Here is a 25,710-nt window from a genome sequence, read left to right as displayed (position 1 = left end):
CTCTCTTGTCTTGGGGTGAGGGGGAGCTTCCTGAGTGATGGTCCGTCAGACTGCTTGCAAGTTTCCAGGAGGAAATCACGATGCTGTTACTGCAGCAAAGGGAGGAGAGTGGGTGTTGGGTTGGGTGCCAGCAAAAGCCAGAAACCCACACAACACTGGGTGGTGGTGGGGACGCAGATAGCCCCTGCCCCTCTGCCTCCTGTGGATTTTTTTTTTTTTCCTCTAACACCTCTGAGGCCCGGAGGCCTTTTAAATGTGGTGGACCTGAAGACATTGTTGGGTCCAGGCTGACCGGTCATTCTGCAAGGTGACTTTGAGGAGTTCCCTTGTGGCACAGCAGGTTAAGGACCTGGCATCATCACTGCAGTGGCTCAGGTCGCTGCTGTGGCGTGGTTCGATCCCTGGCCTGAGAACTTCCCCATGCCACTGGCATGGCCAAAAAGAAGAAAAAAGAAAAAGAGTACAAGGTGACTTTAAGAGACAGGCCAGCTGTGATAACGGAGCTGAGAGATGACAGCCTTATGCAGCTCTGGCTCCTCCTTCAGAGCTCAGCCCCCCATGTGGCTAAGCTGCAGCCTGCGGGGGTTGGGGTGTTATGCATGCCAAGTAAGAGAACTCCCTGCAGCTTTCCAAACTTTGAAGCTCTGGGCAGAAAGGGCCAGGAGGTAATGGGTGGGGGCCAAAAAAAACTACTCCCCCCAAGCCTGCCAAAAATTGCTCCCGGGATGGAGAGGGAGGAGGATAGCATGAGAGGTCTTAGAGGTGCCCCACACCAAGCGTTTCCCTTTAGCAGGTGTCTGAGGCTGGAGAGGTGGTACCATCACTTATTCCGGGTGCCCTTCTGGCCTCTGCTCTGGCTGCAACCCTTTCATTCAGCCTCCTGTCACCACTGACAAGCCCCTACTGTGGGCAGCTCTATGGGGGCGCTGGGACTCGTGAACCTACTCTGCTCCCAGGGAGTTTACAGCCAATAGAGAGGAAACAAGGAAACAGAGGTGAAGGGTTTGACCTCAGGGATTCATGTGGGCACTTCTTTGGCCTCTGATGGTCCCAGGGGCTTGTATCTTTGTTAGGAGAAAGATGGTCAAACTAGAATATTTGAAAATTATAGAAGCTGCAGAAGAGGGTAGAAGGAAGTTTGTGTGTGTGTATGTGTGTGTGTATGCTCACACATGCACACAGGCACATGTGTGCAAGGGTGGCTGAAGTCTGGGTCATTTCTTTCTCTTCCTCTCTGTCAGGTGTTGCTGGGAGCCAGGGTTATTGGTGGGGCACCTGCTTCGGGGGCGGGGGGGAGTAGAGGGATGTGATGCCTTCGGGGCTCCATGTGCTCTTGTATTCTTGGATGCGCCAAAGCTCTTAAGAATGAAGACCTTAAAAATTCCCACCTGGATCTTGGCTGCTCTTGTCCAGAAGCTTAGTTACCTTCCTCTGCGCCTGTTCTAACCTTCATCCTGGCTCCTCAAGTCTGAGCTCTAAGGCCTTTCCCCTCCCCTCCTTCGGGAGCATTTTCTGCATCCCTGTCCTAGGGGCGCTCTCTCTGTAGGTCCAGAGCGAAGAGCCCAGGGTCCACTCGTGGTCTGGAGCCTCAGTAGGGACAGCTTCCTACAGTGAGGATAAATGATGTTTCTTACCCTCCTCATTGGACTCCGGTGTTTGCCCACCCACTTGTCCTTTCTAGGTTCACTCTCCATAGCACCTGCTTTATACACAAATGTTTTATACATTTACTGAAAAAATATCTTCGTTCCATTCTGGGGCCACAAAATCATCCAAAGTGGAAATGATGCTTTCCTGAGGGAGAATTTGGCGAGCATGTATTGGCAATGGTCGCGTGATTGGTTTGAACTTGAAGCACAAGGCCCCCTTAAAGGCTGTGTGGCGTTGGGCCAGTTCCTGAACCTCACTAAGCCTTAGCTTACCCATCTGTAAAATGGACGGAATCCTGATGCCTAAGTTTACCAGAAGTACAGGAGAATCAAATCAGGGAATATAAATATCAAAGTGCTAAGCAAACCCCAAAGTACTGAGTAAATACTAGGTATTTACTAGGTATTATGATTACATGGCCCCTTGATATGGTCCATTTGGGAAAAAGAGAATACTTCAAATCTTAGTGCCTGGGCCTAATCTTTATGAGAAAAAAAAAAAAAAAAGGAAAAAGGAAGAGAAAGAAATTTAGTAACTTGTGGTCTTTGTTTGTTTTTTCTTAAAAATAAAGTTAAAATCTAACAAGAAAGACCTGGGAAACTAGAACTGATTAGATAATTCTCCGAGGGGGTCCCCAGTCCTTTTCCAGGAGGGTGGACAAACATCTCAGGACGCAAACAAAACATGTGTTGACTTTTCAAAGTGAGTATTCCCCCGCCCACAGAAAAACCTGGCCTGGCCGATGTTATCTCCAGGGAGTGCCTGGCACAAAGGAAAGAAGTGGGGACATGATGGCATCCGGAACTGCAGAGGCAGCCACGTGGAGGCCAGGCTGGGAAACCATTGGAACTTTGCCTTTCTTTAAAGAAACCCACTCATTGCAGGGGGAGGGGGACGGGGGACATTTAAAGCATTGTCCCCTTATCTGATTCTTACCCAGAGAACAATGCGGTAATGGTTTCCAGGATGTGGAAGGGGGAACGCCACGAGGAAGAGGGTGGCTTCAGTTCCCCTCTGTCCCAGGAGGGACAGCTCAGTGCTCTGAGGTCGTGGGGGGCCCCAAGCTGTCCCCAGAGAGGGAAGTGTTGGCAGAGTCTGTAAGGTCCCAGGGAGAAGGAGAGGGTGCTCCAGAGAGAATCCCCCCCCCCATTAAATGGGGTGAAGTTGAGATAGAGGGTCATTTTGACTGGGGTTCTTCAGTTTCTTCCAGCTTTGAGATTTGGGGTTCAAAATCCTAACAAGCACCTTGAAAGATGAAGTCCGCCAGAGCAGGTGGTCCTCGGCACTCCAGACCCTCCAGGGCAGGGACTTGTCTCTCTGGATCTCCACTGGGTCCTCCGCTCTTCCCATAGAGGGCCTGAACAAATCGTTATCAGCTGCCTGATCACTAAGCATCAGGCTTCAGTGGTTCAGTGTGTCGGACGGCTTGGATTCAGTCACAGCCCTGTATTTTGCTACCTGGGTGACCTTAGCACATTATTTAACCTCTCTGTGCCTTGTAGCCCTCGTTTGTAAAGAGGGCCTATAAATACGCTCTACCTCCAAGGTGGCTGAGGGGTTCAAATGAGACGATATGTGCCAACTGCTTAGCACGATGCCTGGCGGGTAGTAAGAATCCCAGGGAAATGAACGGGGATCATTAAGTCATGCTTGGGGAAGATGACAACTTCCCACCCATATGAACTTCAGTGGGGCCATGGGATGTGCTCTGGCCAATAAAATGCGCATAGAAGGGATATGTGGGACTTTGTAGGTGAAGGCTCTTCACCCGGCTCTAGTCCCTTCCTCTGCCACAGCCATGGTGGAGGCACACATTGAGAGGGAACCCTAGGTCCCCCAGTGACTACAAGGAGCAGAGCCCCTGCCTCCTGCACTAGACAACGATGGGAGCAGAAAGAAACTTTGGAGTGGTTAAGCCTCTCATGCATGTGGTATATTTGTTACTGCAGCATAGCCTAACTTTTCCTGACTTATTTCCGTTTTAGGAGGCAGGTGCCAAAGGAAAATCCTCCTTCTGCCATACTCTGTTTTCTGGAAAGAGGCAGCATGATGGGATGGCCAAAGCTCAAGCTCCCATGGGAGAGAGCTGGGTTTGAATCCCACCTGGGCTCCATCTAGCTCTGCATTTTCAGGCAGGTTATTTAATTTCTCAGCGCCTCAGTGCCCACATATAACAAGTTCTACTTGGTTGGGTTGTGGGGGCTCTGGGTGCTGGAGGGGAGCCTGGCACGGGCTGGCACGTCTCCTGTGTTCACTGCTCATGGGCTCTGATCAGGGTTGGTAATGAGAACTTTCACTGTGGGAGTTCCTGTCATGGCGCAGTGGAAATGAATCTGGCTAGGAACCATGAGGTTGTGGGTTCGATTCCTGGCTTTGCTCAGTGGGTTAAGGATCTGGCGTTGCCGTGAGCTGTGGTGTAGGTCGCAGACATAGCTTGGATCCTGAATTGCTTTGGCTGTGATGTAGGCAGCTATATAGCTCTGACTTGATCCCTAGCCTGGAAACCTCCATATGCTGCAGGTGAGGCCCTAAAAAGCAAAACAACAACAACAAAACACCCAAAAACAAACAAAAAACAACTTTCACCATGGCCGCGGCTCATCACCTCCTCCAGGGCAAGATCCAGCTGGGCCGACCCCTCCCATTTGTGCCAGTGGAACCTCTCCACTCTCTCTCCCTCTCCCTGCCCCAGAGGCTGACACACATGGTCCCGTTGGGACCAGAGGAAAGGATGAGAGGGTTCGTGATACTTACTCCTTCCATATCCACCCCTGCTACCTCCTGGTGAAGTCCCCTCAGGCTGACATTGCCACTTGACCCCGGGTCCCTGCTCCTCTCAAGGTGGCCTGAAGGTGGTAAGAGCCGTGCTGTTGCTGTGTTTCTGCATTTTCCCTGGGGTTGCTGTCACTCTGCCCACAACCCTTCTGGAACGATCCTAAGTGTGCCCTCTGGTTCCCGCCAGGGTCCCGAGGATGCCTCAGTCTACAGCACCCTCTCCTCCTCTCTGGCTTCCTGTGCTCTCTCTTGCCAGCCTGCTTCCTTTGGCCAGAGCCTTCTCTCCTCACAGCAGACCGGCTTGGCCCGTTCTCTATGCCGCATCTTTCCAGTTATGTTATAGGCGTGCTCTATTTTATTTTATTTTAGTCTTTCTAGGGTCACACCTGCAGCACATGGAGGTTCCCAGGCTAGGGGTTGAATCAGAGCTGCAGCTGCCGGCCTACACCACAGCCACAGCAACGAGGGATCAGAGCCACGTCTACAACCTACACCACAGCGCATGGCAACACCAGATCCTTAACTCGCTGAAGCCCAGGGATCGAACCTGCATCCTCATGAATCCTAGTTGGGTTCACTTCTGCTGAGCCACGATGGGAACTCCACAGGCGCACTCTTTAAAAGCAGGAACTCTCGAGACTTTCTTGGATGTCTACCCAGAGTGGACCTGGGGAATCCTCCTTTGGTTGCACGTTTGGAGCTTGGATAAAAATACAGATGCCTGGGTTCTGCCCAGACTTGTTATGTCCAGATCTCTGGGTGGGGTCTGGATTTGGGTGAGCAGACTAGGGTTGAAAGGCAACTGAGGAGGTGGTTGGTGATATTCCAGATCCTGTTAATTCTGTTATGATTATGCAAGAAGCTTGATTTTGAACGTGACCACTTTCATGTGTATAAACTCGTTCCATATGGACGCATGGGTGTCTGTATGGGTGTGCACACTGTGTGTGAGTAGGGGCAGGCTGGCTGGGCTGCTCAATGTCCCATTGAAAGGCTCTGCTCACTGCTCCTTCAGAGCCTTTGTTCATGCTGTTCTCCTGTGAGAACAGAAGAGAAATACTCTTCCTTCTGCTCATGGAAACACCCCATCTTTCAAGGCCCACCTGCTTCAGCCACCATTGCTTTTGGCACACAGAGGGGGAGGAAGTCCCCTTTAATGTGTTTTGTTGTTTCGAGAGTTCTCTTGTGACACAGCAGGTTAAGGATCCAGTGTTGTCACTGGAGGCTCAGGTTGCTGCTGTGCCATGGATGTGATCCCTGGCCCAGGAGCGTCTGTAGGCTGCAAGCACCACCCCCAAAAGATTTGCTCTTGTTTCACATACAACCGTACACGAACCATCCTACTGTGTACAGATTTTGAGAATGAAACTCAATTTTAAACTCTTTCCTCCTCCTTCTCTGCACTGTTTATTGACTGCCTCATCTCTGCCAGGATCATAGGTGCTTTTTTATATGTCAGGTCATTAATCCTTGCCACCACGTGCATCAAGTAAGCATTATTATCACCATTCGACAGATGAAGAAGCCAAGGCTCTGGGTGAGTGAGTGGATGGGTAAGAGGGCAAATAGCTTGTCCAATTGGTAGAATTGTGTTTTCACCCCAGGTCTGTCTGACTACTAATCATTTGCTATAAACCAGTGGGTCTCAAGCTCTTCGATCTCAAGACTCTTTTACATTCTTAAAAATTATCGATGATTTTGAAAAACCTTTGTGAATCTGGGATAGATCTATCCCTATGCCACATTAGAAAATAAAACCAGAAAAAAGCCATGAGTATTTATTTCACATAAAATAACAATAACAAAATCATTACCTATGACACATATAAATTTTAAGTGAAAATTAACTATATTTCCAAAAACAGAAAGAATGAAAAGTGGCATTATTTTACATTTTGCCAAACTAGGTGGATTTTGCCAAAATAGGTGGACTCTTTTTTCTTTTGCTTTTTAGGGCCACACCTGTGGCATATGGAGGTTCTCAAGCTAGGGGTCCAATCGGAGCTATAGCTGCCAGCCTACACCACAGCCATAGCAATGCAGGATCCAAGCCACATCTTCGACCTACACCACAGCTCATGGCAATGCTGGATCCTTAACCCACAGAATGAGGCCGGGGATTGAACCCACAACCTCATGGTTACTAGTTGGATTCATTTCTGATGCACCACAATGGGAACTCCAATATCTGGATGCTTGTATTTGCTTATGCTGTCGGTCTGTTGCAATATAAATCATGTAGCCTCTGGGAAACTCCAACGTACACTCTGCAGACAACGAGAGTGAAAAGGTCAGATAATTTTTGGCGTTGCTGTGGAAATCATTTTGAGCTCATGAAACCCTCTACGATCTTAGGGGTACCCAAGGGTGCCTGGGTGATACTTTGAGAATGACAGCTCTACGTTGGTCAGCTCTGCCTTCTCTACCTTCTCATAGTTTCTGGGTACTTGTCTCCTCTTCCGCAGTCTGGGATGCATTCATGCCCATTCATTGTTGGGTGACATCCCAGAGGGTCCCCATGCACTCTGCACCCATCCTTTACCGTAGAAAATGGCAGCCGTTGAGCTCAGCTCTGCCACTGGGCTCCTGGAGAGAGGCTGCTATGGTCTGGTGAGCAGCCCGGGTTCTCCACGCTGAGCAGGGCATATGGGAGGTACAGTGGGATCTTGACCAGGCTTCAGGAGAATTTGTGAGCTCAGCTTGGTGATCCTGTGACCCAAATGAATCCCCACCATTTATCTTTAAAGGAATAAGAGAGAAAAGTAGACGCCTTTTTCTAGAAAACTGGGGAGAAGAACACATTCTTAGCAATTTTGGGGAGAGGGAGGGCTAGGTGAAGCCCAGGGGATTTGTAGGGCAGTAAAATTGCTTTGTATGATCCTGCAGTGGTAGATATAGGTTCTTACACATGTGCCAAAACCCATAGAGTGTACAATACCAAACGTGAGCCCTAATGTGAACTATGACTTTAGTTACTAACATGCATCAATATCAGTGCATCAGTTTTAACAAATGAACTACGCTCATGGCAGATGCTCATGATATAGGGGAATGTGGAAAGGGTGAGGTTATGTGGGAACTCCCTGTACTTTGATCATTTTGCTATAAACCTAAACCTGCTCTTAAAACAGAAGAAAACATCACGGCCAATCTGGGTCTTAGCAGAGGATCTTTGTGGTTTGGGGGCTGGAATGGCCCCGAGGAAACCCCTGGGCTTCTGTCCTGACTGCGCCACCACCCTGGGAAACTCTACCTACTCACACATCATGACCCCAGATGAGATGTTCTCATGAGTTCTTCTCCCATCGTCTGTAGCTCCCAACAGTCTACAGTAGCATCAGCTGGGATTTGGAGGGTGTAATTCTGGTGGTGAGACTAGTAATTAGAGGATTGTTTAAAAGACTCCTGGCGTTGTTTAATTACTTGAGAACTACCAGCCCATCATCACAGGGATAATAGCCCCTCGAAAGCACAAAGAATCAAGAACACTGGGTGTCTCTGGCTGGGGAATCTCCTGTAGTGTGAGCTGGGAAGGGGGCCCCAGCCCTTTAGCCCAGGCCACTTGAGACTTGGGCTGGGAATTCAGTGGGAAGATGTTGGGTGTTGGTGGGAGGAGTCGACAGCTGTGGCTGGCGGAGGTGTACCATCCATGAGTTGGTGACCAACTGAGGCAGACAAGCTTTGGCTTGTTCTAAGAATACGTCTTAGAGACTTAGTAAGTCTTCTTTTAAACAAGCCAAGTAGGGAGGCAAACCTGTAATTGCCGTTCTTGGGGATGTGTCGACCATAGGGCTGGGATGGAGGAGGCAAGGGAGGCACGTAGGGTACCAACTTTTAAGATATGGAGTAAGGGCATCTGAGAGTGGGAGCCGCTTGCCCCCGAGGTACCTGGCCCTGGCCTTATCCTCCTGTATGCCTTACCTTGACAGCTGGTTTTGTGTTTGTTTTTTTTTTGTTTTGTTTCGTCTTTTTAGGGCCACAGGTGCAGCATATGGAGGTTCCCAGGCTAGGGGTCCAACCAGAGCTGTAGCTTCCGGCCTATATCACAGCCACAGCAATGCAGGATCTGAGCCCCACGTCTGGGACCTACACTACAGCTCATGGCAATGCCGGATCCTTAACCCACTGAGCGAGGCCAGGGATTGAACCTGCATCCTCATGGATCCTTAGTCGAATTTTTTTTTTACCACCGAGCCACAACGGGAACTCCTTGATAGCTGTTTTCATCTTCAGAAGGGTTACCTGTCTTCACTCCACCCAAGTCCTACGCACTACAAATAATTCTCCGCCTGGTCTCCTCAACTTCTTTATCCAGCATGCATCTTCTTCCCCAGCTCCTTCGGGGCTGGCCGTCTCAGGAAATGAGCTTGACTCTGGAAGATTTCTTCCACAGCCCAATGAACACACAGGCTCTCAGATAAAAATATGCTTAGGAGACAATAAGTGGTTGTTTTGAGATTGAAAGCCGAGACCCTAGTGACAAGGCACGGGGGAGGTTTTCTTAAGCACCCTCCTAAGACTTTCTACTTAGGGGCGGGGAGTCGCGAGGTTGCCGTTTGTGAGGACAGGTATTGGGGTGACCCTCTCAAGGAATTTGTTTGGGTTTTTTTTCCTTTTTATTCTCTATTTGCTCAAACTTAATTGGTAATATGATAACTCTCCATTTAATCATTGACCTAAATGAGTTGTATTTTTATCTCAGCAGGAGTCTGGCTGGGGCTGAAAGAAGCAGCTGTGGCAGCTGAGTGAGAGGGAAAACTCTTACTAGAATATTTGGGCTGGCAAGTGACACCACTTCTGCTCCGAGATAAGATGGAGACTTTTTCAAGCTATGTTTTCACATCATAAAAAACAGAGTCTCCTGCGGGAGATAAGATAGATGTTGGTTTGGCGCATCTGGGAGCTGTAAAAACGAGGGTTATACCAGCATTACTGAGATTGTTGCTGAAACCAAGATTATAAGTAATTAAAGTTTTGAAAGTTTTCTCCAGGTGCACAATAGCCTACTCAGTATCTTAGATTCTTGAGCTGGGGTCAGGTTAACTATTAAAAGAGGACAAAAAGTATTTCTGACAAAACTGGAAGTTTCATTTAAAGCCTACACCAACCCTGTGGCTTTCGCAGACCTTGCTTTAAGCTGTAGCTCTTTTCCTGGCTCTCAGGACAGCGAATGTGGATTCACTTCCATGCCTAGATTCATGGTGTTTTTACTTCATTGCGATGTTAAATTAGCCTGCTCTGTTTCCATCCCAGGAGGGGTGTCTTTCAGCACACTGTCCACTGGGATCCCACAGACTCACAGCCTGAGATAAATGAGGACCAGCAATCATTGTGTTTCTTCTCCAAATCTACCTCCCTCTGCTTGAACCCAATTCTGGGCTTGCGAGGGAGAGCCCTGCTCCCTTTCTTTCTCGGAAAGAACAGATTGCATTTTTCACTGTAGGAGCACACAAGCCCTAACTTTCATGGGCCCACAATCTTCTTTTATAGGCATCCTTTTCCAGTATCTTTGATCTGCAGGAAGCAATCGCATGTTCCTTGAAGATATCAATCATCTAGGAAAAATACCGAAGAGGACAAAATGCCCTTAAATAACTTCTCAAACTGCATTAAACACATAAATGAATTATTTTGAATTATTTCCTAGTTCTCTCATTTCTCTCTTGTTCTCATCTTATCTTTGCATCATCTAGGCTGGCCACCCTGGATCTTGGATGAAACACCTCATTCACAAAGGAAAACCTCTCTTTTTGAGGCATTGCTGTTTCATTTATTTATTTATTAAAAATTATCTTGTTGGAGTGTAGTTGATTTACAGTATTGTGTTAGTTTCAGCTGTACAGCCAATTGATTCAGTAATACATATACATATATCCATTCTTTGTCAGTCTTTTCCCATATAGGTTACTGCAGAAGGTCGAGTAGATTTCTCTGTGCTGTACAGTAGGTCCTTGTTAGTTATCTATGTTATATATAGTGGTTTGTATATGTTCCAAACTCCTAGTTTATCCCTCCCCCGATGTTTCCCCTTTAGTAATCATAAGTTTGTTTCTGAAGCCTGTGAGTTTGCTTCTGTTTTATAAATAAGCTCATTTGTATCACTTTTAAAATTAGATCCCACATCTAAGTGATAGCATATGATCGTTGTCTTTTTCTGTCTGATGTGCTTCACTTAGTATGATAAGCTCTAGGTCCATCCGTGTTGCTGCAAATGGCATTGTTTTGTTCTTTTTAATGGCTGAGTAATGTTCACACACACACACACACACACACACACACACACACACACACCCCACATCTTTATCCATTCATCTGTCAATGGGCATTTAGGTTACTTTCATGGCTTGGCTATTGCAAATAAATATTGCAATAAACATTGGGATGTGGGTATCTTTTTGAATTATGGTTTTCTCTGGATATATGCTTAGGAGTGGAATTGTAGGATTACAGGGTAGTTTTTTTTCTTTTTAGGGCCTCACCTGTGACCTATGGAAGTTCCCGGGCTGGGTGTAGAATTAGAACTGCAGCTGAGGCCTATGCAACAGCCACAGTAATGCCAGGTCTGAGTTGCATCCGTCACTTATGCCACAGCTTGCAGGAATACTGGATACTTAACCCACTGAGCAAGGCCAGAGGTTGAACCTGTATCCTCACGAATACTATGTCAGGTTCTTAACTCACTGAACTACAACGGGAACTCTGGTAGTTCTATTTTTAGGTTTTGGGGTGTTTTTTTTTGCCACACCCACAGCAGTTCAGAGGCTGAATCTGAGTCACAGCAGTACCCAGAGCCACAGAGGTGATAATGCCAGATCCTTAACCCACTGGGCCACCAGGGAATTCCTATCCTTAGTTTTTTAAGGAACTTCTGTACTATTCTCCACAGTGGTTGAACAAACTTACATTCCCACTCACAGTATAGGAGAGTTCCCTTTTCTCCACAACCTCTCCAGCATTTACTGTTTGCAGACTTTTTCATGATGGCCATTCTGACAAATGTGAGGTGATACCTCATTGTAGATTGATTTGCCTTTCTCTAAGAATTAGTGATGTTGGGTATAATTTTTTTTTTTTGGCCATGCCTGTGGCAGGTGGAAGTTCCCAGGCCAGGAACGAAACCTGTGCCACAATGGCTACCCAAGCTGCTACAGTGATGATGCCAGATCCTTAATCTGCTGCACCACAAGAGAACTCCTTGTTGAGCATCTTTTCATGTGCTTTTTTGGCTATCTGTATATCTTCTTTGAGAAATGTCTATTTATATCTTCCACCCATTTTTTGATTGGGTTGTTTGCTTTTTTGATACAGAGCTACATGAGCTTTTAAAAAATTTTGGAGATTAATCCCTTGTGGATTGCTTCATTTACAAATATTTCCTCCCATTCTGTGGGTTGTGTTTTTGTCTTGTTTATGGCTTCCTTTGCTATGCAAAAGCTTTTATGTTTAATTAAGTTCTATTTGTTTATTATTGATTTTATCTTCATTACTCTAGGAGGTGGATCTTTGCTGTGATTTATGCCAAAGAACATTCTGCCTATGTTTTCATCTAAGAGTTTTATAGTATCTGGCCTTTAATCCATTTTTGAGTTTTATTTTTGTGTATGATATTAGAGAATGTTCTAATTTCATTCTTTTACTTGTCGCTGTCCAGTTTTCCTAACATCACTTATTGAAGAGACTGTCTTTTCTCCATTGTATATTCTTGCCTTCTTTGTCATAGATTAACTGACTGTAAGTGCATGGGTTTATTTCTGGGCTTTCTATCCTGTTCCATTGATCTATATTTCTCTTTTGGGACCAGTACCACACTGTTTTGATGACTGTAGCTTTGTAGTATAGTTTGAAGTCAGGGAGCCTGATTCCTTCAGCTCCATTTTTCTTTCTCAGGGTTGCTTTAGCTATTAAGGGTCTTTTGTGTTTCCATACAAATTAAAAAATTTTTTTTCTAGTTCTGTGAAAAAGTGCCATTGGGAATTTGATAGGCATTGTATTGACTCTGTAGATTGTCTGGCATAGTATGGCCATTTTGGCCATATTGATTCTTCCCATCCAAGAGCATGGTATGTCATTCTCTCTATTTTTGTCATCCTCCCTTTCTTTCATCAGTGTCTAATAATTTTCAGAGGTCTTTTGCTTCCTTAGGTATGTTTAATCCTAGGTAATTTATTCTTTTTGATGCAATGGTAAGTGGATTGTTTCCTTAATTTCTTTTTCTGATTTTTCATTTTGGGAAACTTTAAATTTGATTAAATTGGCATGGAATGAATTTCACAGGATCAGAGGATTTAAACTTGTTTTTGTTTTTAAATGCCTATTTTTAATTATGTAATATTATTATTATTATTATTATTATTATTATTTTTGCCACACAGCATGGGGAATTTCCTAGGCCAGGGATTGAACCCACGCCACAGCAGTGACCTGAGCCATAGTAGTGACAACACTGGGTCTTTAACCTACTAGGCCACCAGGGAACTCTATGTTTTTAATTTTTTTAAAATGTCCATTGATAAATGGATAAATTGTGATATATAGATATAATGGGATATTTTTAAGCCTTAACAAAGAAGGAAATTTTGCTATTTGTGACAACAAGAGTGAATTTGAAGGGCATTATGCTAAGTGAAATAAGCCAGCCACAGAAAGAAAAATGCTGCCTAACCTCTCTCAGATAGGGAATCTGAAATAGTCAAATACCTAGAAGCACAGAGTAGGATGGTGGCTGCCAGGAATTGGGGAGGGAGTGAATGGGGAGGTGTTGGGTGAAGGATACAAACTTTCAGTTACACAAGATGCACAATTCCTGGAGATTACTGTACAACATGATGACCCTGGTGAACAACACTTTACTGTACATTTGTGTTTGCTAAGAGGGTAGATCTTAAGTGTTCTTACCACACACACACACACACACACACACACACACACTTATGTAAGGTAATGGCTATGCTCATTAGCTTGATTGTACCATTTCACAATATATACACAAATTATGTAACAAGTTGCACACCTCAAATATATACAACTTTCATTTGTCAGTTACACCTCAGTTGGAGTTGCCTGGTGGCTCAGTGGGATAGGATCTGGTGTTGTCACTGCTGTGGCTTGGGTTTGATCCCTGGCCCAGGAACTTCTGCATGTCACAGATGTGCCTACCCCCCCAAAAATTACACCTCAATCAAGTAAAAAAATTTTTTTTCAAAACCAAGATATTTTAGCAATCATTTAATCAAACATGTGTCACAGTGTACAGGACTTTTTGTGTTGCAGATACCAGAAAACTGCTCAAGTAATAAAGAGACACTAAAGAAAAGATAGAAGGGTAATTCTCAGAACAGAAGGGGCCCCAGGGCTAGGCAGCTCTGAGATCTGAGGGGCGGGTGATGTGGCATCTCACAGAAACCTCAGAAGTTTGTCCACCCTGGATGTCCATACCTTGGGGTTGCATCTTTGGAGCTGTAGCTAAAAAGAAAGATGTTTCCAGTCTATAGAGTAAAAATTATCCAGAAGAAGGGCTCAGTTTTGCTGAACTTGGGTCATGTGCGTACCTAGCATAGAGATTCTACTAGAAAAATAAGGGCAGGCAGCAAATCACCGGCTACCATCCTCTCTCTTACAGGGGAGACATCCCAGGTCCAACATATGTTCAAGAGACCATGACTGTCCCTCAGGGGAGTTGCAGGGTTGCCCCAGAAATGTTCTTGCCCTGAAACCCAGGGTAACTTCACCCCCATACTTGCCTGAATGCTCCCCTCCATTCATGCTCCAAGGAAAAATGGCAAAGAGTGAAATACAGTGATGCCATGACCACCTGGAGCCTTCGATTAATCAGAAATCATGTTTTTAATTCAACTTTAGGGAAAAATAGAAGAAAGCCTTGGTGGCTAACTTCACAATCTGCCTCCTGGGTCATGTTCCAGGAGCCTTCCATTCTTCCAAATGTCTTTTATATGCTTTTTAAAATTGTGCACAAATATGCATAACCTAAAATTTACCATTTTAAGTGTATGATCTAATAGCATTCATAGTGTTATGTAACTATCACTACCATCCATTTCATCACCCTAAATAGAAACCCAGCAACCATTAAATAACAGCTTCCCTCCTACCCAGCCCCCGGTAACCTCTAGACTACTTTCTGTCTCTGAATTGGTCTATTCTAGATACCTCACAGAAGTTGAATCATGTAATATTTGTACTTTGTGTCTGACTTGTTTCACTTAGCATAATGTTTTCAAGATTCATCCATGTTGTGGCATGTGTCAGAATTTCATTCCTTTGAATGGCTACATTATTTATATGTATAGATATATAGATATTTAATTTATATATCTATACATATATATAGTCCATTTGTCTGTTGATGGACATTGGGTTGTTTCTACATTTTGATTACTATGAATAACGCAGCTATGAACTTTCACGTACACCAAATGTCTTTTGGCCGTGCTGAAAAAATACTCATTTTCATAAACATGATGCTGTGGTATCTTCAATTACACCAACAAAAAATTGCTTCCCATCAAAATGGGGGCTCTGTGGGCTCGTGGAGAAAGGGTGGGCTCCAGATTCCTACAGACTCATCTTTAATGCTGGGTTTATGATTCCTAGTCTGTGACATCAAGCAAATTATGTAATCTCTCTGAGTCTTATGTTCCTCCTCCAACAAGTGACTGACAAAAAAGGCTGAAATGGACATTTCTGGGTTGCTTTGAGAATTTGGTGCTTCCCAAACTCAGTAATCAAAAGAGTGCCTGGTAGCATTTTGGAAAAATACAAATTCCTGAGCCTCACCCTGAAAGTATTGACTTAGAATATCTAGCCGTGAGGTCTAGATCTGCATCTTTTCCAAAATCTTCAGATGACAGATGACGTCAGATTATAACTCACCCCTGAAACCAAGCCTACGGAGCCAATTCTTTTTTTTTTTTTTTGGTCTTTTTGCTATTTCTTGGGCCGCTCCCGCGGCATATGGAGGTTCCCAGGCTAGGGGTGGAATCGGAGCTGTAGCCACCAGCCTACGCCAGAGCCACAGCAACGCGGGATCCGAGCCGCATCTGCAACCTACACCACAGCTCACGGCAACACCGGATCGTTAACCCACTGAACAAGGGCAGGGACCGAACCCGCAACCTCATGGTTCCTAGTCGGATTCGTTAACCACTGCGCCACGACGGGAACTCCGGAGCCAATTCTTGACTCAGGACTTGATACAGAGTAGGCATACAGTAAATGGGGATCTTCCATTTCCCCCTTCCACTTCTGCATACTGTACTGATAAACAGAGGATGATTGCATTTTAAGGAACACTTGAAACAATGCCATTTTTCACTTTATTCATTTATACCTTTGGTTATGCATCTGGGTACTTGCACTCTGTGCAATTTAAATTTGCTAATGAGGGTGCTGGGGTAAAGGGAGGCTGGAGGAAGGTACCAAATCCTGTTATGTGGAAGAGAGAACTCTGGGGAGATAGTCATGCAAACCCGGGACTCCAAAGCAGAGAGAGAGCCCATGAACTTCTATCAAGCAAGCCAGATTGATGTTATTTATTTATTTATTCATTCATTCATTAGGGGCGCCCTTCACATTATAGAAGGAGTGGACAGAGGGAATGTATTAGATGTAATTTGTTCCAGGTTTCAAAAAGCATATTTGCGTCTTATGAAATCTAACAAGAAAAATGTAATTTAAATTGGTTTAGAGATGAGAGCTGTCACATAGAGTGAAAGCTGGATTATAAACCAAGACGAATGGGGACGTGCACCAAGTTAGGGGTGGGGTCCCAAAGAATCTCTGCAAGGTCTTATAGGGGAGGTAAACAGCCTATGAATTCAGGGAGCAGATGGTAGTAAACTGGGAGATGTTTCAGATTCCGAGGACAGAAAAAGAGATGAAAAAGCATGAGCTCTCTATTGGCAGTTAGAAATCCCAGCAAGAGATCCATGACAGAGAAAGAATATGAGCCACAGGTAGTCTTGGAAGTTAGCAATATTTGGAATAGGATGGGGTTAGAAGGATCAGGACTGCTAGTGGAATGGCTGAGAAGCTACTGGAGAAAGCCATCCACGATGAAATGGCTTAGATCCAGCGACCCAGCAAGTTGGCCTGGGTACGTGTGTCTGAGCTGAGGGTTAGCGCATTTCTGGGTAAGAGTAGTCTTAAAATCTCCCCAGTGAACATTTGCAGACAAGGAAGCTGCCTGATGAGGAGGGACTAAATTGGATGTAAATTGAAGGAGTAAATTAGTGTGGGGGGGAAAAAGCAGATGAACTGCGAGAATCAGTGTGATTTGACCAGAATGAGAAGACCAAGTGATGAAGTGGATAGAAGGAGGGTTTTGGATCTTTCAGACTGGGTGCCCTGCAGTGTCTCTGCCACTTGTTTTCAGTTAATTATTCAGCTTTTTTTTTAATAATTTTTATTTTATTTTGGAGTGTAGCTGACTTACAGTGTTGTGTTTCAGCTGTACAGCAAAGTGAATCAATGACACATATACACATATCCATTCTTTTTCGGATCCTTTCCTCACATAGGTGATTACGGGATATTGAGTAGAGTTCCCTGTGCTGTAAAGCAGGTCCTTTTTGGTTATCTGTTTCATATATAATGGTGTCTGTATGTTAATCCCAAACTCCTAATTTATCCCTCCCCCCCACCTTTCCCCTTTGGGAACCGTAGTTTGATTTTGAAGCCGCCGAGTCTGTTTCTATTTTGAAAATGAGTTCATTTGTATCACATTTAAAATTAGATGCTACAGATAAGTGATATGCAATGATATTTGCTTTTCTCTAACTTACGTCACTTAGTAGGATCATCTCTAGGTCTGTCCATGTCACTGCAAACCGTATCATTTTGTTCTTTTTTATGGCTGGGTAATATTCCACTGTATATATGTACCACATCTTTATCCATTCTTATTTAGCCTTTTGTGAACCTCAGTTTCTCCACCAGTGAAATGAGGGCAAAATTTCTTACCTTCTATAGCTACTGTAATTTCAGAGATTTGTATGTAGATTACCAGGAACACAGTCAGTTTTGAACATGTTTAGACTCTTCCCTGTGCTACCTGCCTAAAGAACGTGATCAGTACCTACTTGGAGGAGGGGATGGTAATAGATGTTTGGGGAAATCCGGGGTACCATGTCTACACCTGTGTCTATGTCTGGTTCTTATTTTCTTCAAGCAGAGTCTGTTGTCCTCTGCTATTACAGTGGAGTCATATCCAATTCAGGGGTTAGGCTCTAAAGCCATCACATGAAGTGAAAAATCACATATGATCAAAATTATCTTTGAAAATACCTGAAAATGCCTATAAAACACAGTACTGTGCTGTCTTTCAAAAAGTTCTTTTTAGGAGTTCTCACTGTAGCTCAGTGGTAATGCACCTGACTAGTATCTGTGAGGACTTGGGTTCGATCCCTGGCCTTGCTCAGTGGGTCAAGGATCTGGCATTGCCGTGAGCTGCAGTGTAGGTTGCAGATGCGGCTTGGATCCTGCGTGGCTGTGGCTGTGGTGGAGGCTGGCAGCTGCAGCTCCAATTAGACCCCTAGACTGTGAACCTCCATATGCCGGCAGACACAGCCCTAAAAAGGAAAAAAAAGAAAAAAAGTTCTTTTTAGCCAGTTTTTCCTCTGGTGATGAAACTGATCATGTTTGTTTGTTTGGGTGTTTTTTTTTTTTTTTTGGTTGTTGCTTTGTTTTTTGTTTTCTTTGCCATTGAGCACCAGTAGTTGGCTTGCACTTATGAGCCATGCTACATAAAGAATTTTTAACACTAAAATGGCTCCTGGCATGGTAAGGCGCTTACACTGAGGGGCTCCCAGGAACCAAGGGCAGGGCTGGGCCCCCAATTCATGCTGTCTTCACACCTGTGCTGGCCAGGTGGCACTTGGCACCTTTTCTGTCCCTGGGCTACCCTCCCTCCCTCCCTTCCTTTCTTTCTTTGCTGCACCTGTGGTATATGGAAGTTCCCAGGGTAGGGGTCAAACCAGAGCTGCAGCTGCTGGCCTACACCACAGCTACAGCAACGCCAGGTCTAAGCCACATCTGTGACCTGCACTGCATATTGAGGTTCCCCACCCAGGGATAGAATCTGAGCTGCAGCTGCAACCTACAACACAGCTGCAGCAATGCTGGGTCCTTAACTCATAGTGCCACAGAGGGAAGCCCTAAGCTTTTTTAAAAGGGGAAATAGATTAAGAAATACAGCCGTAGTTCTCAGGACTGGGGAGAGACCCCAGGAAAGGAAGAGAGATTGGATTCTGGTGGGTCCCTCAGAAGGGACTCCAGCCTCTCAGTACCCTGAGGGAAGGGCTGCAGAACCAGAAGCCCAGGCAGGTGGAGGATCCGTGTTCCAGGGCATCTGTGCCTCCTCTCACCTTGTGGATCTGGTTCTGGAAATGGCTGCCCAGTGGGAGGCTGACCTGATACTGCTTTATAGAAGGTCTCCGAATCCACGGGTGCATTTAATTTTTATGGGGCTTGAGGCTTAAACAATTTGAGCTCTCTTTTAGAAAACAGAATTCTAAAGGCTGAATTCAAAATTAGGTATAGCCAGGGTTTCTTTCGGAGGTAAGGAAATATCCTGGACTTAGGTAGTGGTGATGATTGCACAACTTTACCAATATATTTAAAACCACAGAATTGTACCCTTTAGAGGGCAGATTTTATGGTATGTGAACTAGATTCCAATTTTAAAAAATACTCTGTTAAAAAACATCAGGCACAGAGTTCTCGAAGGAGCCAAACAGGAGAAGGCCCAAAGCAAAGCTGTGTTTGCCTTAGTCTCTTTGATTGCAGTAGGGCCAAGCGTGTCCCGGACAGAAGGCCAGCCAGAGCAGTCCAGGGAGGAGCTGTGGTCTGGAGAGATGGCCCATGGAGGACAAGCTCCTCTGGCCCCCTGGCCTGCCTCCCATACCCAGGCTGGAGTGAGCCTCTGGAAACTTCCGGGGAATCCCAGAGGAAGAGTGGGAATTAATGGTGACGAGGCTTCAGCTTTGTGGGATGGAAAATAAAGCAGTCTCACTTGTACTCCTGACTTGCGGAACTGAGCCTCAGACCCGCTCTGTATGCACAAGCCCTGGTGTAGGCAGGCCTCCCCCGGACATGGCAGGGGGTGGGGGAGCTTGGAAACCACGCCTTCTGTGCTGGGGAGGGCTGGCCGGAGGGGACTTGGGATCTCGGCTGTGCAGATTTGGATGGGGGAAACGTCTGCCGTCTGGGCAAACAGACGAGGCTCTTTGGAGGCCAGGGATATGCCACTGTCATATTTATAATCGAATCCTTGTTTATCTTGAATCAGACTGTGCTCTCTGCATAACTTCTGTTCCTCACATTTTGAAGATTCGGCCCCAAAACACATTTCAGGGAATAAGGAGAAAGCGCTCATGTTTGAAAATGAACCAGCAAAATAAATCATTGTGTTTCTGACATGATGCCCATTGAAAACTTTTCAATTCTTAGCTTTGGCAGCAGCATTTTAAAAAAGCACACACACACAAAACCTATCACATAATTCTTTCTGAAAGGCTCATTCAGCAGGCCTACCTTTTGGTTCCCAGCCCCCTCTTCCCCTTTCTTCTCTTTTTTTTTTTTTTTTTTTTTTTTTCCTTTTAAACCAGCCCTTCTGGTGAGAGGGCAAGTGTAGATACAGTCTTCCTTTGTGTTTGTAAAACAGAGCCATATCAGTTGAGCAGTAATGATAACATTTGTAGTTATGCAAGCGAAGATAACAGTAATCAGATCTCATGTGCTCTGCGAAAAACCAATGGCCAAAATCTAAAAACAGGCTGGGAGTTATGCTGAAAGGTGAGGGGAATGTGTTTGTGTGTTTTTTGTTTTACCAAAGCACTGAGCACTTTTTTTTCTTTTTTCTGGCAGAGGATCTCCTGCTTCAAGCCCTTCCGAATTTGTCCAGTTAAAGGGACCCTACCCGAGATCTGAAGTTCCCTTCTGTGCTCAGATTCTCTTGGCTAATTTTTTTCTTGCATCAAATGATTTAGGGCTTCCTTTGCTTTCCAGCAGGTAATCTGACCTCTCTACATTATAGGAAGGAGCGAAGGCAGGCTAATGTATTCACTCCAGCAGAGGCCAGTTGAATGATAGCATCAGTTTGCAATGCCATTTGGATTTTTTAAAAGAAAGGTGTTGTTCTGGAGTTGCCCTCATTCTCTCCAAATCTGATTTCCCTGAGGGGGTTTCTGTTGCATTGTTAGCCAAACAACATGCAAATATATTGATACCTGGGAATTTGGACTGTGGCAAGAACAGGAAGTTGCAATTGCCAAGGTATGAAGAGGCTAAAAACGGAGCCCAAGCATGTATGAGTTTCATACACTAGAGGCCAAGATCTTCAAAATATGATTGATGCTTAGAGATCACCAAGTCCTTATTAGGTGTTGGGTGTTGGTGTCTCTCTGCTGATTGGTTTCTCTGATTTCATTTCGGGGTGGCAGTTCAGTACTTTGGGGGGCAAGGAAGTAGTCAGCTCTCCAGATCTAGCAAATAGTGTCTTCACGCGGACGGAACACTCCATCATGGGATAGTCATCAAGAGACAGATCTCGATTCTTATCTGACTTGCGTGGAAACTTGGATCCAGAGTAACCATTATTTTCAACAGAATGGAGACCAGGCTCTTCTGTGTTCCTAATTATGTTTAAAATAAAGTGCAACGTTTTTTCTGCTTTTCTTTTGGATGCCTGATAAAACGGTTCCACTTTATTTCCCCTTTCTATTCATCTCTCCCCGAAGAAGAAACCAGAAATGGAATGCAGACACGGAGCTATGTAGTGCTACAGCATAAACCAAGAAGGGCATGAGGGCGAGAGAAGAATTGTGTAAAGAAATAATTTTGTTTTATTTTTTAAAAATCCATGTTCTTCCCTGTCGCCAGACGTAAGTGTTTGAATTAAAAATTGTACTTCGAATGCTGTACAGATGTTGGCATTTTGAACCAAATACTATTGGCCCGCGGGTTGCTAAGCAACCTGCGCAACCCAATCAACATGGGCTTTAAAATGGACACTGTACCAAGAGACAAAATGAAGCACCCAGGGCTCTGTAGGATGCGGTGGGCTGGCCGGATAGATTCCCCACGGGGTGGTTCTAGCTAGAAGTTCAGTGCTCCTGGCCTTCTTTGCCTGAACACACATTTTAATTTCACTGTGTCAATTCTCATTATCTGTCTGCATGGAATTCCCTTTTTGGTTTTCAGAAATAATTAAGTAAAAAGCCCTTTCACTCACTGCATTTTTGGCATTGATAAAGACATTTGAGGCATTTCAGACGAGGCGGGGGCCAGTATCAGAGCCGTCTTTGAAGATGTTCTTTAAAGACAGTTCTGACAAACAGTGGCAAACGGACCAATTAACCCCAGAATCGAAGTCCTGGCGGCTTTAAACTCCCTTCAAAAGAAATTAGCCCTAATGTTAATAAAGTGGGTGTTAGACCATTTCAGAATAGCAACGTTGGCGGACTGAGTCCATTGGAACTATTATTGTTTTGCCAAAAGAGGAGCCCTGGGCTGGTGTAAGTTTTTGTTATGATTGCTGTCTGAAAGTTAGAAAAAATGTACAAACCACAGTTGGAGCGAAAGTTCCATGTGGAACAGTCCAAGTTTCTTAAAAAAAAAAAAAAAAAAGAAAGAAAGAAAAAAAAAGGGAAAAGCTAGTTTTGAAAAGAAAAGATAAGGAAGTGCCCAGAATTGTGTCCTCTAACCTTGGGATTTGTGGTTAGAATCAGGATTCTGTGCAAGGTGCTGGCTTCCAGTGATAAGCCCCATTAAAGCTTCTCCACTCACCAAGGGAGCTTTGTAGCTTCAGCTGTTGATTCCTTATTGATTTTTCAGATCACAGGGACCCAGACCCAGAACTTGGGGCTCTGCAGGTAGTGCTAATCAATTGCCAAGACCTGGGGTATATATTTGTGTGGCCTTGATGCTTTCTTATAAGAGAAAAGGGAAATTATTTGTTGGGGGAATTGTTTTCATCTGCTGGGACCGCGCAAGTCAATTCTGAATCGTTTGGGTTAAAAGTTCATTTTCGGTGATCAAGTGTCACCCCTGGTCTCTTTTTCAGAAAAGAGAAATAGATCATTTGATCAATGTATTCTCTGAGCAAAGATAATATTGTTAGTGTTTGCCCTGCCAGCATAACTGCTTGACAACATAGAGTAGGAAGAAAAGAAAACAGTGTCTCCAAGGCTGGGGTGGCTGGGGGGGCGGTGAGGGGGCATGGATCTCAGATGCGGGAGGAGGGGTGTGTCTGGAAGAACATGACAAACTCCTCTTCAGATGTGGGATGGAAGGGGCCGGGGCCTGGGGTGACCTGTCTGAAATGGAATCAGAATTTCAGCCCTAAGGAGCTGCCTCAATAACCTACGTCTGTATCTTTTGACCCTTCACCACTGTCCCCAGCGGTTTCCAGACAGGGGACTAGAGGAGAAGGCACCAGCCAGAGTCATGTGACCACCAGTGCCCACCCCCAGCCCTCTGCCTTCAATAGCCCTGGATTCTCCTTGCTCCACCAGGACCCGGAGGTTCAACCTGCTCAGGATTCAGGATTTGATCTGAGGTTGGCAGTCGGAGGGCCGAGATGTTGCATTTGTAATTGGTACATTTTGCTGTGTAAGCCACCTTGCTCTCAGACTGGCTGCTGGTTAAGTGGTGCTGGGGGCCCTGGGTTCAGGGTGAGACTCTTGCCACTGTGTCCGAGGCCAGGGCGGACCTCAGAGGCTACCTCCTTGCACGCTGTCTCCAGTTCCTATTCCATCTCCACTTTCTCAGGCTCGGCCTTCTCTCTCCCAGATACTGGGCTCCTCCCCCGCCATCCACATCCTTGGACACCCAGTAAGTATAAAGCCTGACTTGGTAGGAAAAGGAAGAACCCTTAGTGTGAAGTTTTGACTCTCCTCGTTGCTTTAAGAGGCTCCTATGTTGCTCCTCTGGGTTCCTGTAGGAGAAGTCAAGTTCCCGGCTTCAATTCACGTGGGAGAACTGGGACGCTGTCTCCTTTCTGGCCCCTTACCCTTGGCCTAGCCTGTGGGCGATGCCCTAGTTCTCCAGGGGGTGGCTCATCCACGCAAGTGTTCAAAGGGTGAATTCCCCTATTTAGCTAAATTCTCAGTTTTGAACCTCAGAGTGGCAGAAGTCAAAGTTCCTTCCATCTGAGACAACTTTCTTCTTTTCCTGGGATTGGGGCTCAAAGTCCAGGGGTTACGAGGCGCCAAGGTTATGAGGTTCTGGAGGCCAGGCACTTACTCACCGTCTATTCATGCTGGCGCCTGGGAACTGTCTGTTGTCACCCGGGGACACATGGCTTCTGGGTCGTCCTCATTCCCTTCCCTGAGATGCCCTGGTCTGCTGGTCTCTGAGGCCCTTCAGCGCACGCTGGAAACCTCTGTTGCACCCACACTGCACTCGAGTGAGAGGAGCTTTCTGAGCGCTGAGGCTCTGTCTGCCTCATTTTCTTTGGCTGAAGTTTGGCCACCTTCTTGGGGGCACCACCAGACTATGGGGCATAGGTGACTCCATTCCAGGCTTCCAGAAATCACTCTTGGATGTTGTCATCATCCTGCCACACTCAAATCTTGGGGTTGGGGTGGGGGATTGGGGCTCCCTCTCAGGAACCAGTGTTCTCGAAGGTACCTTCCCCTGGGACGTCCCCTTTCAACTTGAGAATCTTTATCCAGGATGAAGAGCAGGACTCATTTTCATGCAGACGCCCTGGTTATGCTTGAGCCTCCTTCTCTCAGAGTTGAGCTTTTGAGCTTCCTTTTCCCTTTGCTCTCTGAGTAAAAAAAATGGAGTGTGTGTGTGTGTGTGTACATATAAACATATACCTCAAACAGCTTTATAGAGATATAATCCATATATCATAGACGTCAACCATTTTAAGTACACAGTTTGATGAGCCTTTTGTAAATTCGCATGGTTTTGCCACCATCAGCACAATTCGGGTTTAGAACATTCCTATCATCTGAAAAAGTGTCCTTATGCCCCTTTGCAGTCAGTCCCTGTTCATCTGTGGCCCCAGGCAATGACTGGTTTGCTTTCTGTTGCTACAGTTTTGACTTTTCTTGAAATTTCACGTAAGTGGAACCATACGGTAGATAGTCTTCGGTTTCTAGCTTCTTTCTCTTCTGCTATGTATTCCTTCAACCCTCCTGGATGATTTAGGATGCAGGTGGTCTGAAGATGAGGGCTGAGGAACATGAGTTTGCCATTAAGCAATGTGACCATGGATGGGAGCCACGACTCGTGGTGGCTGGCAGTGGACAAGGGGTGGAGGGAAGGGCTCGTTTGCCTCAAGATATAAGGGACATCAGGAGCTCAGATGCTGAAAGAAGAGTCATTAGCAAAAGAGAGGATGAGGCTGCAGGGCAGGTGCAGGGTCCTGAGCTGAGCTGATGGTGTGGGCAAGAGGCTGGACCCTGGGGAAGGAGGCTCACTTTGGGTGGGAGGAGGGGGGAGATGGGACGGCCAGGCAGCTTTGGAGATGTGTGGACACTGAGGATAATCTCTTCTTACGAGGGGTTCTTGTTTCTCCGTCACCTGCTGTGAGTGAGGAGGGTGGAAAGTTGGTGGGAGGTTTGAGCCGAATGCAAGTTCGAAATAATTACTGTGGGAGAGGGAAGGCTGAACGGATCAAGGAGATAGAGTTGGATTGCCTGGCAGAATGACAGGCCCAGGGGGTACTGATGAGCAAGATTTCAGGATGGCACCCGTCCGTTTGGATGTCCCACGGATGCCAACAATGCTTAGTAGCCTGGGTGCATGTGGGAGGAAGGCATCCTTGAGTGGATTTGGCATGTGTCACCTGGTGACAGAGATGGGTGAATGGACAAAGAATTTAGGGTATTGGTAGGAGAGAGTCTGAATAAATCATTGAACCCAAGTGGAATATGGAAGGGAGTAAAGAGATGAAAGGTGGGGAGAGTCAATACAGGGGCAAATAAATAGGGTATTAGGAGTCATCGAAAGAGCAAGGGGAGAGGAACGTCTGACTTTGTGATTCCAGAGGTGGAGCCTTCTGCAGGGAAGACCACTGGGTAGCAGAATGGGGGTGCAGAATACAGTTGATGGAGACAAGAGATCCAGGATTTGAGAAGGCAGGTGTAGGAGGGCTGTTTCGGTGCCTCCAGTGAAGCATCTTCCAGGGTCACAGTCGAGTGGGGCTGGAGAAGGAGAGTGATCGAATGGCCAGGTGGGCCTTTCGTGGTGGGGCCAGGTAGGAGAGGTGAAAGGGGGAACAAACCTATTTTTCTGAAGACGGTGATCTAGAAA

At 45.7% G+C, this 25,710-nt stretch overlaps 1 long non-coding RNA gene across 1 annotated transcript in view; it reads left to right on the top strand.

Moving 5' to 3' along the window:
• Window positions 1–21,115, top strand: part of LOC110256797 — a 29,909-nt gene extending 8,794 nt beyond the window's left edge. The window contains exon 2 of the long non-coding RNA XR_002338794.1: window positions 20,308–21,115. This is a non-coding gene — a long non-coding RNA (uncharacterized LOC110256797). The remainder of the gene's footprint in view (window positions 1–20,307) is intronic.

This window comes from Sus scrofa, chromosome 14 (genome assembly GCF_000003025.6).
Source record: "Sus scrofa isolate TJ Tabasco breed Duroc chromosome 14, Sscrofa11.1, whole genome shotgun sequence".
NCBI lineage: Eukaryota > Metazoa > Chordata > Mammalia > Artiodactyla > Suidae > Sus > Sus scrofa.
The sequence above is the reverse complement of the archived record's forward strand: the minus strand, read 5'-3'. Positions and strand labels throughout refer to the sequence as shown.